The sequence below is a fragment of the Peromyscus maniculatus genome, chromosome 9 (genome assembly GCF_049852395.1).
Source record: "Peromyscus maniculatus bairdii isolate BWxNUB_F1_BW_parent chromosome 9, HU_Pman_BW_mat_3.1, whole genome shotgun sequence".
Classification (NCBI taxonomy): Eukaryota; Metazoa; Chordata; class Mammalia; order Rodentia; family Cricetidae; genus Peromyscus; species Peromyscus maniculatus.
Genome location: NC_134860.1, coordinates 55,020,876 through 55,038,437, shown reverse-complemented (window position 1 = coordinate 55,038,437; position 17,562 = coordinate 55,020,876). Strand labels below are relative to the sequence as shown.

Genomic DNA, 17,562 nt, shown 5'->3' with positions numbered 1-17,562 from the left:
CCCAACCTTGGCCTTGGGATCAGCGCTAGTAATAGCCTTCTTTGGGAAGCCAAGGCTACTGTGTTGCTTCAGATCCAGCTGTAGTCCACCATGAATTTTAACGAAATCCCCTACCTTCCACAGAACCTCCTTTTCCCTGGTGCTGAGGAGGCCCAGCATCCTCATCTGACTGTGACAGCTGATGGAGCCTTTCAAAGCAGGCACACTGTGCAGGTCACAGCAGCTCTGGAATGCTGTCCAGCCGTGAGCCAGGGTGCCAGGGGCGTTGTGAGATAGCATTCAGGTGCTGTTTATGCTGGTGGGAGCAATCCAATACATCATGTCGAGTTCAAAGAGCAATCTGGAGTCACACTTGGGGAATAAACATATTTATAAAAACCAGAGAATGAGTGATGAGGCTGGTCTCAGTCCTTTGAGGGTGTCTGCTAAAATGAAAAATACTGTTTGAGGAGAGGGAGGGAGGAATAAATAGACAGCCCATCCTGTGTGCTGTTGCGATGGGTACGCATTATCCAGCACATCAACACCAACAGCTGTGCTCCGACGTCAACTTGTAGACAGTGGACACTACCAGACAGTCAGGCCCCCATCTCAGTTCACCCACCCTGATAAAGGCACCCTGATAACATAAAAGATGTTTAGAAACATGGAAACCAGAGGGGAAGGCAGAGGTCTGCATGCCCAGCTCAATTTTTCTGTAGACCTAAAAAGGCTCCTTTTTTGTTTCTTTCTTTCTTTTTTAAAATTTATTTTATTTTACAATACCATTCAGTTCTACATATCAGCCACGGGTTCCCCTATTCTCCCCCCTCCTACCCCCTCCCCTTCCCCCCAGCCCACCCCCCATTCCCACCTCCTCCAGGGCAAATCCTCCCCCGAGGACTGCAATCAACCTGGTAGACTCAGTCCAGGCAGGTCCAGTCCCTTCCTCCCAGACTGAAAAGGCTCCTTTTTAAAAGCCCATTAAGAACAGCTCTTGGATATGTCTGTGTCCCAACCTCTTCCTTTCTGGTGTAAGGAAATGCTGGTGTTGAGAGATGCAAGCATTTGGAACTGGGAGGCGATATGGAGAGCAAGGGCCAGCGGACCCACTTCTAAGCCAACTCTGTGAAGGAGACAAGACAATCTGAGATTGTATTCACCCCATTTAGTGGCGCTTGGTCTTTTGGGAGGGCACAAACTAGGGCTACCAACAACAACAGAAATAGCCCTTGGCAAGAGGCACCAAGGCAAGTTTTTAATGACTAGCTTCGCAGAGTGGAGGTTTTTAGTAGACGTTAGGGCTGAGAAGATGGACGATATCTACAGTACTGGTGAAGGGGACACCAGAGGTTTTGGAATTTTTGTTCTGGTAATGATGGGCCTTTGGCCGGACCCCAGGAAGAAGAACTGTGTGTCTCAAACACTGGCTCAGCTGGTTCCCTCGAGGCTTGCCTCCGCATAGCTGGCCGGCTGCCTGTGTTTGATGTGGGATGAAAACGCACAAATCTCAGGTCCTGCTTGAACGTTCCCAGGTTGGAGTAAGAGGCCAGAAGGCTGCGCTTTAAGCAACAGAACAAACCACTGTTCTGCATGTTGAGTCTGAGGATCGCAGGAGCGTTGTTTCCAGCTGCTCAATGCAGAAGAGAATCTGCCAGAGAGCCATGGGCCTCGGCTGCTCCGTGACAATTAGAAGTAGTTGTGGAATGCAAGATTGTTTCCTGATCTGAACCCCTGTCATTTAATGTGAAGGTGGAAAAGGTGCCGGGTGCCTTCTGCATGACCTGGGAAAACACACAAAATGACGTGCATCAACATCTGGCCAGATTCATTAGAGGAAGTGAGGGAGAAACACTCAGGGCTGGGCCAAATTCCATGCAATCCCGTGCAAAAGAGAATTTCATCTGTCTGCATACCTTTCTCGGGAGTGAGCTTCACCTGTAAACCCGACCTTCACTAATGCTTCAAACCCAGCTAGACGGGAGGGATGCTGGACTGCACACACACTGAAGTCTGTGAAGTTTCAGAAATCAATCACTCTGACGGTTTTTCATAAAAGGATAACATGAACACTGAAATGTGGTGATACTGTGTTCCCCAAAATATTGTGCACTCTAATATCATCTGGGGTCAGAGAACAGAGCAGCCACTAGACAGACATAGAGGCCAGAAAATGGTGGCACTCACACCTTTAATCCTAGTCTTCTGGAGGCAGAGATCCATCTGGATCTCTGTAAGTTCAAAGCCACACTGGAAACAGTCAGGCATGGTGACACACGCCTTTAATCTCAGGCACTGATGACAGAAAGCAGAAAGGTATATAAAGTGTGAAAACCAGGAACTAGAGCCTGGTTAAGCTTTCAGGCTTTCGAGAAGCAGTTCAGCTGAGATCCATTTAGATGAGGACTCAGAGGCTTCCAGTCTGAGGAAACAGGATCAGCGGAGGAATTGGTGAGGTGAGGTGGCTGTGGCTTGTTCTGCTTCTCTGATCTTCCAGCGTTCACCCCAATAACTGGCACCGGGTTTGATTTTTATTAATAACACTCTTTAAGATTCATGCTACACTGAAATGAACTCAAAAAAGAATTCATAGGGGGCTTATAAGGGGCATAGCTGCAGCTCATGAACAGCCTAGTTCAGATGCACGTCGGCTAGTTTTTTGTCAACTTGACACGGGCTACAGTCATCAGAGGGGGCATGTAGCCGTAAGTTTTCTCAGGTCCCGCCCGGCCCCACAGTCCTTCAGCCACTTATAAAATAATCATTCAGAGGCTTAGTATGAATTACCAATTGCATGGCCTATGGCAGGCCTCTTGCTAGCTAGCTCTTATATCTCAAATCAACCCATTCCTATTAATCTATAAGTCGCCACATGGCTGTGGCATTACCGGTCTGCTGCCATCTTGTTCCTTTGGCGGCAGCTGGAGTCTCTCCCACTCCACCTTTCTCTTTGCTGTCTCTCCTTGGATTTCCTGCCTGCCTCCAAGGCGCCTTGTCATAGGCCAATGCAGCTTTATTTATCAATCATTCAGAGCAACACATATTCACAGCATATGGAAAGACATCCCACAGCAGAGGGGAGCCTCAGTTGAGAAAATGCCTCCATACGTGCTAGCTATAGGTAAGCACGTGGGGGCACTTTCTTAGTGATGGATGGGGGAGGGCTTGGCCCATTGTGTGTGGAGACACCCCTGGGCCGGTGGCTCTGGGTTCTATAAGAAAGCAGGCTGAGCGAGCCATGAGGAGCAAGCCAGTAAGCAGCACCCCTCTGTGGCCTCTGCATCAGCTGCTGCCTGCTACTCTGTTCCTACACTGCTGGAGTTCCTGTCCTGAGTTTCTCAGTGAAGAACAGTGATGTGGAAGGGTAAGCAGAAGAAACCCTTCCCCCGCTCCCCTCCTCCCCAGTTGCTTTGCTCATGGCTCTTCATCACAGCAATGGTAACCCTGACTAAGACAAAGGTGTGTGGGTTTGTTTACTTAACAAACGTTTAGTGGGCACCGACTTTGTTCTAGACAGGTGTTTCCAAGGACACCAGCAGGCTGTCTGCTGTGACGAAGTTTAAGTAAGGAGACAGAAAATCAACAAAATTAATAGATACCTTAGCATATGATAAGTGCTCTGAAGAAAACCGATCAGGGCTCAGGTGGAAATACATGTTGAGACCTTGGTAACAGCTGGTCCCTTTGGGAAGATGATCTCTGAGGTAACACAAAGAGCCTGCTCTCAGAAGATCTAGGCTAGAGGTGCTGGTGAGTGCAAAGGCCTTGGAACATATCTAGGGGCAGAAAGAAGGGCAAGATAAATCACCCTGAGGAAGAGAGAGAGTGTGACAGGAGCCTGGAGAAGCAAGGGCTCAGGGTTGTGTTTCAAGCATAAAGCAAGTCCACAGCTTTGAATAAAACAAAATATCCAGATTTAAAATTCTTGTAGGAACATTCTGCTAATTATTCACTGGAGGAGATTCACAAGGGTGTTTTTATTATTGTCACCATAAGCTATGAAATACAGTGTATATTACATCGATAATATAGGATATTATATAACTACCCCCTCCATCTGCCTAGGGAACAGCCTGTAAGAGAGACTCTGGGTAGACTCACAGAGGGACAAGTTAGAGAAATCCTGAGGATGTGGACTTGGAGCTCAGTGATGGAGAGGGACAGATCAGGCAGACAAGAGAACATGGCAGGACTCACTAGGAGCAGATCCTGGACAAATAGTGAAAACCAAGAGCAGCCAAGAAGCCGAGAACAGCTGATTGGTGAAATGTCTGTGGAGCTGAGGAAGACTGAGGTGGAAAGAAATCAAAGAACTGTTTGCACAAGTTCTCACCACGTTTCGACCATCTTAAGGCTGAGATGTCTCAGGTGAGGATACTGTTGTAGGGGGTCCGCTAGAGAAGATTGCTTGGACATGGGTTTAAGCCGATAGAAAGTCTTTATTAGTTGCCAGCAACTATGTTGGGTGTTTGGGAACCCACTGTAGCCTTCCTCGGGGTGAGCTTTAAAGCACACAACCCATATCCATACTTCAGTTAACAAGAACGTTTAGCCAGAAGCAGAATTACAGAAGCCAAAAAGCAAGGTTAGTACATTTAGAGACTTTCCCAGAACTAGGGGCTGATAGATTAGGTCTTTGTTCTCATTTTGGCAGGTGGTGCTGTCTGTGTGCTGAGTTTTATCGCCTGAATGGTATTTCCATCATGGCGTCAGTTGTGCTAAGGTCCGGGGTCTGTTACAGATACTCATGTTTGGAACATAGGGCTGAGATTGGAGCTGGAGGTGTCCATATGAAAACAACTGGAAGGCAATTGACCCACGGAGCGGCTTTGAGCCTTTGCCTTTTAACTGGCAGATTTAGTCCACTTTTATTTATCACCACTGCTAATGTATTTATTTATTTTTTTTATAACTTCCTATTTGAGCTTTAACCATAAATCTACTCCATTCCTCTACACCTGTTCATGTAAATGTAATTGTACATTATTTATCCCTTCACAACTGGCTTCTTTCACTTATGGTAATATTTCCAAGACTTGCAGCCCAGTAACAGTACTGTGTTCCTTTTGATGGCTGAGTGATGTCCATTTATCATATTTTATGATACAGGAATCTGTATCATAAAAGGTCCTGCCATATCTCATCTGGCAGGTGACAGACATTTGATGGCACTGGTCATAAGAATCTCTTCAAGAAGTAGATTTAACTTCTTGCCTCACTGCTGTGGGAGAAAGCTCAGCCCGACAGACAGGCTAACACCTGTTCAGGAGCAGGTGCTGTCGGGAGCTCGCTGTCCATTTGACCCACCCGCCACAGCAGGGCAGATTGGGACAGGAATGAATTAAAACTGCATGCTGATCTGTGTGTGAACCTGGCTCCCCTCAGCCCCGCCCCTGGCCAATCTGACATTAAAATCCACCCCAGGGAAGTGACAGACACACCCTACAAGCCCGTTCCAACTTCCATTGGATGCATTTTACGAAAGAGAGAGAGGGAGCAGGAGGGAGAGAGAGAGAGAGGAAGAAAGGAAGCAAGTAAGAAAGGACGGACTTGGTGGTGTCCGGTGTGCAGTTCTTTCTGAATTGTACAAGTTGACCTTTGTTATAGGATCAGATAGTAACCTGAAATATTAATATTGGCCCCACGTTAGTGCTACATCTTGGAGGCCTCCTGAAGCCAGGTGCAGGAGGCAAGCCCTGCCAAGTCGGAGTTGAAAGCAATTCCTCAGAACCCCACCTGGTGAACCCTGAATAAAACCTGAAGTTCCTTGCTTTCCTGGGTCCCCTAGGAGCCTCCTGCTGTGTGGGAGTTTGTCTAGCTGTGAAGATCAGTGGGGAAAAAGATGGCCCTGGGCCAACAGACAAGAAGGGCAGCGCCAAGCCTATTCCCTGGAAGGAAGGAAACAGATGGGGTTGTGTTCTCTCCAGGGTGGACTCTTGAGTACAGACCGTGTCAACTTCAAAGCGGGAAACATCCACCGTTAATGTTTGGATGGCCCTGCCTACCATGGATAAGTGGCCCAGGCTGCACACCTGGGAGAGGGCCACCTCTGTGCTCTCTTGTTTTCTGCAGCTTCAGGGAGTGGCTCTGTAGAGAAGAAGCAGGGCAGGGCGGGCAGCGCCTGTAGCGTTTAGAAACATCTGCTCCAGAGAGCCTTGGAAGGCTTGATGCCGAGGACAGCGCTGTCCTGCCAAGGGTGCTGGTGGCCCAGGGTCTTCAGCCACAAGGAGGAAGACTAAGAGGACGATGCTGGGCAATGCTGTGCTCAGTCAGCAGGGCAACTGGCCCTGGGCACTAGTTGGGCAAAGACCCACAAGCCAAGTACTCTCAAAATGTGGACTTGGGGGAAATGTGTGGGCAAAGCCAGCCTCAGGCAGGAGAGCTCCGTACAGAATGAAGGGCTCGTGTTTCTAAAGAACAAGAAATGGCCATGAAGGCAACATTATCGGCCCTGAAAGGGAGTGAGGAGAGGTGGAGGAACAGGTGGAAATAGCCCCATGTTTGGGGAGTGTGATGGCTTCGCATAGTTTGTGTGTCTGCGGATAGGTGAACACGCAAGTGTGCATATGTGTGTACCAGAGTGGGTGAGTGCATAAACTGTAGGTTCTATATGAGTGTGCATATGTGTGTACCAGAGTGGGTGAGTGCATAAACTGTAGGCTCTGTACGAGTGTGCATATGTGCCTGTATGAGTTTACGTGAGTACTCTGTGTGTGTGTGTGTGAGTGTGCAAATGTGGGTGAATAAGTGAGCATGTGCACGTATGAACGCCTCCATCTTCTCTCCTCTGTGACCATCCCACAGCTCGGTTGGGATGTTGACATACAGCGTTTGCAGATACGGCTTCAGTTCTCAGTGACACCACACTCTCCATCGGCCCTAGTCTCAGCCCAGCATTGAAGTCTTCCGGGGTAGAGCGATGGTCCAGCCCTTGGTTTGCTCTGAGTACTGCAGGTGTGAAGTGGCCAGGGATAGGGAGCACAGCGCAGGATGCCTCATCTGGGGAATTGGCTGAGGGCGGTGCCACAGAGCTGAGTGGGAAGAGAAAGGCGGTGTCAGGTTTGGTCAGCTAGGGTTCCTAAGAGAAAGTAACTTTCAATGGGGGTGACAGTTGTGAGGAAGGGACAAGGAATAAACTAGGCCTTTCATGGGAGTTGAGCCACAGACATGTTTGCCAGTGGTAGTTGGCATTAAACCAAGCTTGACTCTTTACAGAGTAGATCAGTGGTGCTGGTTGGGATTACTACTGTACTATGCTTTTGATTATTATTTTAGACCATATTTCTACTTATAAAAAAACATAAGCCATGCATAGTGGCACATGTTTGTAATTTCAGCGCCCTTGGGACAAGAAGATCAGGGAGACAATACATCCTTGGCCACAGAGCAAGGTCCGGGCCAACCTAGGCTGCATGAGACATGGCCTCAGAAAAGAAAAAGGAAAGAAAGAATCACTGTGAGCAGAGGCAGCTTCAGATGTCTCCTGTTTACCCCTTGACTGCATGGGGAGCCTCCTGAAGTGGCTGATTATACTGTCTTGGTTTGGGTGTGTTCTAGAATGTTCATGCAGAGACAAACTCAGCTTCTCATTATGGGTTGCAACTAAAGAGTGTATGATGAGTCTCTGTCACATACAGCAGCCAGCTCCAGGCTATCACTGGGGCCAACTAAATCAAATCAGGCCTAACAGCCAGCTGTCTTCAAGTCAACTGTCTCTGTAGGCCACTTGTGTTATGACCTCAGACTAGAGTTCCAAGGACCTGTTCTGCTTCAAGGCTGCCAGACTTGACAGCCTTCTTGGCTCAATTAAACTCATCTAGGTGAAGAACGTGGGGACAGAGAAGAGGCGGGGCTTGGTGGGAGCATATGAACATGCTGAGTGAGCTGTAGATCCTTTCATGGGGAAAGAAAACATCAATGAGTTAAGTGACCTAAATGACATGCCTGGACCATCAAACAACCCAAGGCAGGTGATTCTTCCTGTGCTGACTCAACGCCTCTCTCCAAGGTGAAGAAATAACACTGTGCTAATCATCTGCCTCCTTTTGCTGCCCAGGGATGCCAGGTGAACTTCCGGGCATTTCCTCCATCTTAAACACTGATCATGCCCCAGAGAATAGGTCTCTGATTCTTTATTTCATGGTTAGCAGGATTACAGATAAAAAACTTTCTGACATAAACCCAGAAATTACTTTGAGCCACTGAGTTAATTCTAAAATTCAGTTTCTGCCCATCCAAATACCATTTCTGGTTATAGATGCGTAAAATGGAAATGTTTTAAGAAGACTCAGGTGAAGCCTGGTGTCCAGGGTGTAGCCTCCTAACCCTGGGGCCAGTACTCAGAGACAGCATCGTTTGCAATTTGCCCTGGACTATCTTTCCAGAGCCTGACCACGGCCTGGAAGTTTCCTTTGCCAACCACTACCATCCAACTGGAGCTGGCATTTAAGAGGAAGCCAACGGGTCACTGCTTAAGTTCCACAGAAAAACCTGGAATGTTTAGGAAAGCCAGTGTCTGATCCCTGGTAAATAGCTTGGCCTTTGTCTCCAGCTCCATGTCCACAGCCTTTTAATACCTTTAAAACTAATGAGACCCAGCCCTACGGAAGAGCTCATTGAGTCAATGCATTTTACTGAGCATCTAATGTGTGCCAAGGGCAGTGCCCAGATGAATGACAAGTCTCCTTCACCCAGCTCCAGAGGACTCACCAACCACAGGCTCTTTTCACTCTGCATGAGTGACAGCAAAATCCAAATCTATCATCTATTCAGCCATCTCTCTGCATGTGCACATGTATGTAATTATGTCATCACTTGGCGCAGGGATTTTATGAATAGGACTCTCCATAAGGGAGGTCACAAGAGAAACTGGTGAGTGAACCACATGGTCCCGGACATTCCTGCCTATAGAACACAGCTGTATACATCTGCAGTGACCAAAGTACAATAGAGGCAAACTGAGGGTAAGAGACATGTCTTAGGTAAAGCGTTAAGAGGGGGAGAAGAGCTAATGCGCATGGCCCTCGGCTATATTTAAGCTGTTAACTAGAAATCATGTCAGTTGCAGGTCTCTACCTTGTCTCCCCTTGGCTGTACTGTAGGGGAAATAGCATTGAGCCGAGTGTGGGAGGATCTGAGCCCCAGCGTGTTCCTTCCCGCAGGCAGCTTGTGACACCGGATGAGTCGCCTGCGCGGTGCTGAGCTGTCTCTTCATTTATAAACCAGGAATGCCTTTGCGCCCTGCCTGCCTGCAAGGCTGTTATTAGGATTAATAATAATGCTCCTGTGATTAATATTTGCAACACCCTGCAACCGCCCTGTGCTATAATTACCCCCATTAAAGATGAGAGAGCCATGGCTCAGAAGAGTGAAGTAAGTTGCTGATGGACACCCAGCTACAAAGTGCTGGGTGTGGGATGTGAACCACCTGGGCTGGAGCAGGGCAAGGTCCTTCGGCTTCTTCTCCCAGGGGGTGGCCACTCTGGGACCTGTCTCACTGAAACCTCGTTAAAAAAAAATCACTCTGGTGTCCTGGGGGCAGATGGTCACTGACAATGGTGGCTAGCTCTTCAGGCCACTTTTGGGAGCTCAGAAATATTTGAACTGCTCTTGGTAGGTTTTGTTTTGTATGGGTGCCTGTGTGACTTGTGTGTGTGTGTGTGTGTGTGTGTGTGTGTGTGTGTGTTGTGCCTGTGGGGGGGGGTATATGCCTGTACACGGGCATACATGCAGGGCAGAGATCAACGTCGGGTATTTTCTGCTATTGCTTCCCACCTTTTCTGAGACAGGGTCTCTCACTGAACCTGGAGCTGTCAGCAAGGCCCTGGACTGTCCCTGTCTCCAACTGCCACCCACCCCCACCCTTCCCCAGTAACTGCAGGAATACATTGCTTGCCCTGGCATGTAACATGGGTGCTTAGGTCTAGACTCAGGTCCTCATGCTTGTGGGGCAAACACTTCACCCAACAAAGACTTTTACGTTCAGGAAGTAGGAGAGTACATTTTCAGTAAGAAAACAGAGCTGGGCACCTTTCCTCACAGTCAGCTCTGCTTTTCTATGCCACCCACTGGCCTCCAGTGCCCACTTGTCCAAAGTGTGTGTGTGTGTGTGTGTGTGTGTTTGTAAAAAGCAGTCTGGATATGCGCATAGGCACGTACACACGCACACACGCACACCACTTAGTCATGAACATAGATTTCAGGAAGTCCCTATATTAATCCTCAGAAGAGTAAACATTGGCTTCTTAAGAAAGGGTATGACTCTCTCTCTGTGTGTGTGTGTGACATATAGAGAACATGCTGCAGGAGCCTGTTGGACATATGCATGTACATAATGCATGTGTATAAAATGTTTATCAAAGCACTTATAGAGAGGACTGAGGTTTTGGCTGACTCAGCAGATTGCTTGCCTGCAGGCATGAAGTCCTGGGTTGGTGCCCCAGCACCGCATAAGCCTGGTGTGCCAGTATATAACTATAATCCTAGCACTTGGACGGTAGAGGCAGGAGGGTCAGAAGTTCAAGGTCATCCTCAGCTGTATAATGAGTTCAAGGCCAGCTTGAGCTATATAGAACCCTGTCTCATAAATAAAATAAAAGAAGAAAAACAAAAGACTCAGAGAAGAAACCAACACACACACACACACACACACACACACACACACACACACACCAACATGTCAGGTAGCCACCTGATTCTATGCTCAGCCGCCCTGTGAATTGTCAGGCATGCTGGTGCGTGAAGGGGTGTGTGTGTGTGCATATTTGAATTGCTTTTTCAACCCTATTTTATATACAAGCTTGAATAGTCTTTATTTAAAATACCATGGACAAGAAGCATTTCATATTTCAAAGTTTTTTTTCAGGTTGTGAAATATTTTCATAGACATAATGAGATGCCTCGGTGACAGGATCTTAAGTCTAAACATGAAATTCATTATGTTTCTTCTCCACCTTAGACACAGCCTGTGGGTACTTTCATACGGTGTTTTTAGTGGGCTTTCATTTTCACCATGATCTGTCAAAGGAAGCAAGGACAGGAATTTTCTACTAGAGGTGTCTGTCGGCACCCAAGAAAGGTTTGGCAGTCAGGCGTGGTGATGCGTGTGTGTGTGTGTGTGTGTGTGTGTGTGTGTGTGTGTGTGTGTGTGCGCGCGCGCGCAGTCTCACAAAGCAGAGGATTACAAGTTTGAGGCCAGCATGGGGCCACATAGTAAGACTCTGCTTTGAAATAAAATAAAAAGGGAAGGGAGAGAGGGAGGAGGGGGGGAGGGAGGGAAGGAAGGAGGGAGGGAAGGAGAGAGGGAGGAAAAAACATTCTTTAGTAGTGAAGCCACCTGCTCAGCGGGGCCTGCTGTATAGGCACCCCCCTACATGAATGCCTGCTCTCACACTCTAGAACACACATGTAGCTATGAGGGAACGTGTCTGAGAGAAGGAGGGATGAAGCGGGAGGTGGGGGAAGTTTGGATTTTGGAAACTTTATATATCAATTGTCTGGCCCTCTCTACTGGATCAAGATCCAAACCATGAAGACAGCGAAGCAGTACTTTTCATAAGGCAGTGCAGAGCCCCTGCACCCCAGAGGCAAATCCTCCCTGTGAGGAGGCAGGCTCCTCTCCCCTACTGCACAGCCCAGTCCTTTGGAAGCTCCCAGCTTCCAGCTGTGTTGGGTTCCACCCTGTCCTCTGCCCTTTGCTAGATGATTTTCCCAAAACAGAAATCTGTCCTGTTCACACCCCTCTTAAAGCCTCTGCCTGACCTCCATGCCCATCACCAGAGGAAGGAAGTCTAAGCTCTGGGGATGGTGAGGAGGCCCTCTGTGTCTTCAGGCCTCCCGCACCCTCTGCTCTTACTTCTGCATTCCTACTACACATGGGGCCCCCAACTGCCACCCCACAGATGTCCCTACCAGCCTAGACTTCCTCTCTAGAACTGTGGATAGTGACCAAAAATACAGTTCTTGCTATGGTGACAACCTATATTCCCGAGCACAAAAAGAAAGGACAGCTAAAAAAGTCAACATTCAGATGCTCTCAGATAAGGTTTTAAACATGTATTTATCTGTTTTTATATGTATGAGTACTTTGCCTGCATGCACGTCTGGGCACCACATGCAAGCCTGGTGCCCACAGAGGCTAAAAGGAGGCACTAAATCTTTGGAACTGGAGTTACAGATGGTTGTAAGCGGCCCTGTGGGTGCTGGGAATCAAGCCTGGATTCTCTGGGAGAGTAGCCAATGCTTTTAACCACAGAGCCATCTCCCCAGTCCCCGAGGTAAAGCTTTTTGAAGAGTTATGTATAACATATGATGTGAAGTAGTAAGAATAACACCAAATAGGCTGAATCTAAGATTTGGCTCAAACTACAATCTATGATTCAGTATAAAGGACAATAAAGAGCTCTTCTACATCCTTCTCCAGGATCCAGCTCTGTAAACATATAAAACTTGAGAACATCATACTGAGTGAAGCAACCCAGACCCCAAGAGACAAACATTGCATGTTCTCTCCGGTCACAGGCTCCTAGATCCAAATCTTTAGATGTGAGTACATATCCTAGAATAACTACAGAAACCAGGAAAGTGGGGCCGGGGGGAAGGAAGCCAGGCAGTGATGGTGCATGCCTTTAATCCCAGCACTCGGGAGGCAGAGGCAGGCAGATCTCTGTGAGTTGGAGGCCAGCCTGGGCTACAGCGTGAGTTCCAGGAAAGGTGCAAAGCTACACAGAGAAACCCTGTCTCAAAAAAACCGAAAAAAAAAAAAGGACCATAGACAGGGGGATGGGGGAGCAATAGAGAGGGACAGCAGGGTACAAGTGATCTGGTTGGGGAACTGGGAAAGGGGTGTCTTAGTTAGGGTTGCTATTGCTGCAATGGAACACCATGACCAAAAGCAATCTGGGGAGGAAAGGGTTTATTTGGCTTGTACTTCCACATTGCCATTCATCATCAAAGGAAGTCAGAAGAGGAACACAAGCAGGACAGGAACCTTTTGAATTGTTGGTAACGATTGTACAAGAGACTCCCAAAACATACAGGCTATTGCTCTTGCTCTCCGCCCTCAGAGCTGGAAGATAAGCCCCTATGGCTGAAGACACCATGGACTTCAGAATCAGGGCCCAGATGCTCCTGAGCAAGAACTGACCTGAATGCTTCCTCCCTGAGGACTTGCTCTCATGGTACTAAAAGGCACCATGCAAGCTTCCAAAGGAGGGAAGCGACCAACAATCCCACCCAGCCATGATGCCTGTGAACTACTATAGTGACCAGCATGGTACGATAATCCAAAGGGAGCAGTGGTGGTATGTCAACCTTGGCAGAAACAAACAGCTCTTTAATCGGATGTGAGATCTGGTCAATAAGAAGTAGACCGTGCCTAGCACTGGAAACGTAGCCAATTACACAGGACTAGTGACGTCATGGATCTGGGAGAAGAGCTTCGACCACCACTTGACTAAACCAGCACGATCCCAAACTACATTCCAGACATTTGTTCTTCTACCCACAGGCACATATAGTCATTGTCCCCTGTTAAAGAAACTTCTCTTTGCATCGGATGGAGACTGGTACAGAAAGCCACAACCAATCAAAACGCAGAGTTGTGCAACCCAGACCCAGGGAACACATCTACAAAACAACCCCCACACCTAAGGCTCAGGGAACATGGAAGAAGCAGAGCTGGAAAGATCATAAGAGCCAGAGGACCAGGGAGTCTTCTGTGGAATTGTGTCTCCTAGGAGTGTCAGAACATAAGCCCGTAAAGTCTCACCAACATGGCTGCCTAAACCTGAGCTGAAGAAGAGCAACAACAACAGACATGTCAGAGTTTCCTGGGGAATGCCCACAGGGCTCAGCCCTACCCAAGAACTACAGGCAACTAAGGCATGCTAAGAGCAGGAAACAGAGTCTTATCCAAGACAGAGCACGCCAACCGGTTATCCAATACCAAACGGTCAAGTCCTGAAAACATACATACAAGTAATATTATTCAGACGGAGCAGGTTATATTTATGTATTTAGGAATCTCTATGTATGTGCATGATGCATATAACAACAATTAAAGAAAAAAGAGACCATAAATTTGAAAGAGAGCAAATATGGGAGGGTTTGGATGGAGGAAAGGGAAAGGGGAAATGTTGTAATGATTTTATAATTTCAAAAATGAAAGAATTCTTTTTTAAGTAAGGCATCAGCCAGGGGATTGAATCACGAGGCTGGGCCCTGGTGACCATGATGATACACTCTATGAACGGGGCTGATAGTGCTTCACTCTTCCCGTGCATCTCCCACCTACCGAGACACAATGTTCTTCTTTTCCGTGAAGATACAGCCTTCACCAGAAAGCTGAACCTAACACCATGGTGGTCTGGGACTTCCCAGCTTCTAGAACTGTGAGGAACAAATCTGTCCTTTGTAAAGTACCTTTCTCAAGGGTTGTTGTACGAACAGCACACACAGATTAAATGAGTGAGGTAAAACAGAAAAGATGAAGTTTACCATGCGAGAAAGATAGCTCTGTCAGTGAAAGTATTTGCCACACAAGCATGACCACGTGAGCTCAAGCCCCCCGTACCCACATAAAAAGCTGAACGTGTGTGACATTTGCTTGTAATCCAAGCACCGGGGGTAGGGGTGGGGTGGTAAAAACAGGTAGATCCCTGAGGCTCACTGGGCAGCTAGACTAACCTCATCAGCAAGCCTCGGGTCCCAGTGAGAGACCCTGTCTCAAAAAACATAGGTAGACAGCATCTGTGGACCAACACCTGAGATTGACTTCCGCTGCCCGCCCCACCAAGCCTCATATACATGCACACACACAGAGACGGAGTTATCAAGGAGGCGACTTGCTGCCATCTATGTAGCGATCTCCGCTCAAGAGTTGGAGGGAGGAGCAGCAGCAGTTACAGTGAAATTATCGTCTCAATTACCATCTCAGTGCTGCGCACACACGCAGTAAGTGTGAAGAGGTTACATCATTGCATCTGCCGGTTTAATTGTCGGCACTGTTTATTGGCTTACTCTGTTGGTATAATTGATATCTTACTAAAGACATTGAGTTAAGCGTGTAGGTGTATTCAAATATATTTTGTCTGTATGTGTCTGGTACATGACATACCAATGTAACATTTGAGTGTAAATAGCAACAGTTATGGAACTTTTCTAGGAATATTTCCCATATATCTGTGGTGAGATGAGCTTGCTATAATTATGACAATTAAAGACATTTAACAGTTTTAAATTAAATTAAAAACAGACAGTAAAGAGAGAAATTCAAGCTGGGCGGTGGTGGCGCATGCCTTTAATCCCAGCACTTGGGAGGCAGAGCCAGGTGGATCTTTGTGAGTTTGAGGCCAGCCTGGGCTACAGAGTGAGATCCAGGAAAGGCGCAAAGCTACACAGAGAAAGCCTGTCTTGAAAACAAAACAAACAACAACAACAGCAACAAAACCAAAAAGAAAGAGAAATTCTATACCTGTGGCTGACAGTAGAATGCTAATTGAAAATAAATGTCAAGTAATTCTTGTGGTCTTCTGGCTTGACTCTGTTGTTTATATCACATGTTAAAGCTGGGGATGTATAAAGAGAACTTTAAGGAAACTTGAAATCGGGTCAGTTAAGCAATTTAAAGAGAATTTGAAAAATTCAGAGGAAAACTGAAAGTTCGGGCATTAGCTCAGAGGATGACACAAGCCTATGACCTCAGCGATTGGGAAACTGATGCAGGAGAAATTCAAGGCACACTCCCTTTCTCTCTCCCTCCCTCTCTCTTTCTCTTCCCTCTTCCCCCACGAGCAGCAGGCAGGAACTAGCTAGCAAGGACTGGCCGTCAGCTCTTCAAATACATTTCAGCAAACAAGAAGGAAACAGGTTTGGAGAAGAAAGAGGAATAACGGGAGAGACAGAGAGAGTAACAAAAGAGAGAATATAACTTGAGGAACAGACCTAAACTCTCCAAATCGCTTCACTCCCAAGAAAGGGAAAGACAGAAAGAGAAAGAAAAGAATAGTTTTATAAGAAGTCAATAAAACAATCACAATTTTAAATTGCAGAGAGAATGTAAGAGATCGAGCATGGGGAAGCAAGCAGGGTTCTCATATCACTGCTAATTAGCAGCCAGATTAGAGAGGCCGTCGAGATCCGTAGCAAGACTTTGCCCACCATGATGCAGGGTGTTTTTGGTTCCTTGCTTTTAGGGTTTCAGGCCACAGTCACTGCACCCCACTGCTTTGGACTGATGGTAGTAGCACAGTCCATTAAGGGACCATCATAGACTCACCGTTTGGTTCCACATGGCTGCCATTTGGAGGTCAGAAACCAGAGGAAAGGGGCTAGTAGATGGCTGGGCCATTAAGACAGCTTTTGTGCATGCATTAGAACCGGAATTCAGATCCTAGTAGCTGACCATCCCACAAACTCCTGTAGTTCCAGCCTCAAGATGCCTGACACCCTCTTCTGGCTTCTTCACATGTACATGTATATGTACCTTCATGCACACATGTGCATTTACTTACACACATGTACACCAAATACATTTTTAAATGTTAAAAGTAGAGGAAAGGTATTCCTCTCAAGCCCGTGTCATCAATGACTGAACTTCCTTCCATTAGGCTCAGCCTAGGTTCTTCCATCTCCCAACAGTGCCAGAGAATTTTGACCAGGCCTCCAAATACATGGGCCTTTGGGGCCCTTCAAGATTCACAGAGTGACAGCCCCCTTTGAAAACTGTCATGGATTCTTGGGCAACCCTGAATGTGGGTCTTACCTTTCTAAGGCTGCTGATGTTTACTGAGGACCTACTTTGCCTGGCGTGGTTCTGAGCATCTTAAAGTCATCTCCCATTGGCTCCTTTAGTGATCCCAGGGGGATATAGGATACTTTCTGCAGGTAAGGGGACCAGCGCTCTCACACAGTGGGGTTGGCCACGGCTCAGACTCCCGAGCCTGTGACCACTTCCTGGAGTTGCTGTTTCTCCAGGGAGTCTTCTCTGTCAGCTTTCTTCCTGGGTTCTGGGGCCAAGCCAGCCAGCCTCCTGTTGGAAGTTCTTTAGTCCCATGATGACAGTTTTCCCCAGGTGATTTCTACTGTTCTCCAGGCTGACTGTCTCCTAGCCATTTAGGATCTCCTGGACACTAGAAATATCCAGTCCCTTTGTCATTAGGGGTGCCCGGAACACACCACAGTTAGCTGTGTTGTAGCTTGAGAAGCAGAAGTCACTGCCATGATTCAAAGTTGACTGCAAGCACCTCTTCTCTTCCCTCTTCTCTTCTGCTCTCCTCTCCTCTCCCCTCCTCCCTTCCCTCCCCTCCCCTCTTCTCCTTTCTGCCCAACCCTCCCCCTCCCCTCCCCTCTCCCCTCCCCTCCCCCTCCCCACTCCCCCCTCCTCTCCACCTTCTCTCCTCCCCTTCCCTCCCCTCTCCCCTCCCCTCTCCCCTCCCCTCCTTTCCCCTCCTCTCTTGTCCTCTTCTTTCTCTTTCTTTCTGTGCTGGAGTCCAAACGAAAGACATGTCAGGCAGATGCTCTACCACTGAGCCATGTCCTCAGCCTAAACGTGTTTCTCTTTCATCTACTGCTCCTTGCCTGGGC

At 47.6% G+C, this 17,562-nt stretch overlaps 1 long non-coding RNA gene across 1 annotated transcript; it reads right to left on the bottom strand.

Annotated features, from left to right (window-relative positions):
- Window positions 1–868: 868 nt before the first annotated feature.
- LOC143267173 (uncharacterized) lies at window positions 869–6,987 on the bottom strand. Its single transcript, XR_013042075.1, has 3 exons — window positions 6,806–6,987; window positions 3,579–3,755; window positions 869–1,763 (listed from the first exon to the last, which is right to left on the bottom strand). It is a non-coding gene; the product is annotated as an uncharacterized LOC143267173 (long non-coding RNA).
- Window positions 6,988–17,562: the final 10,575 nt, after the last annotated feature.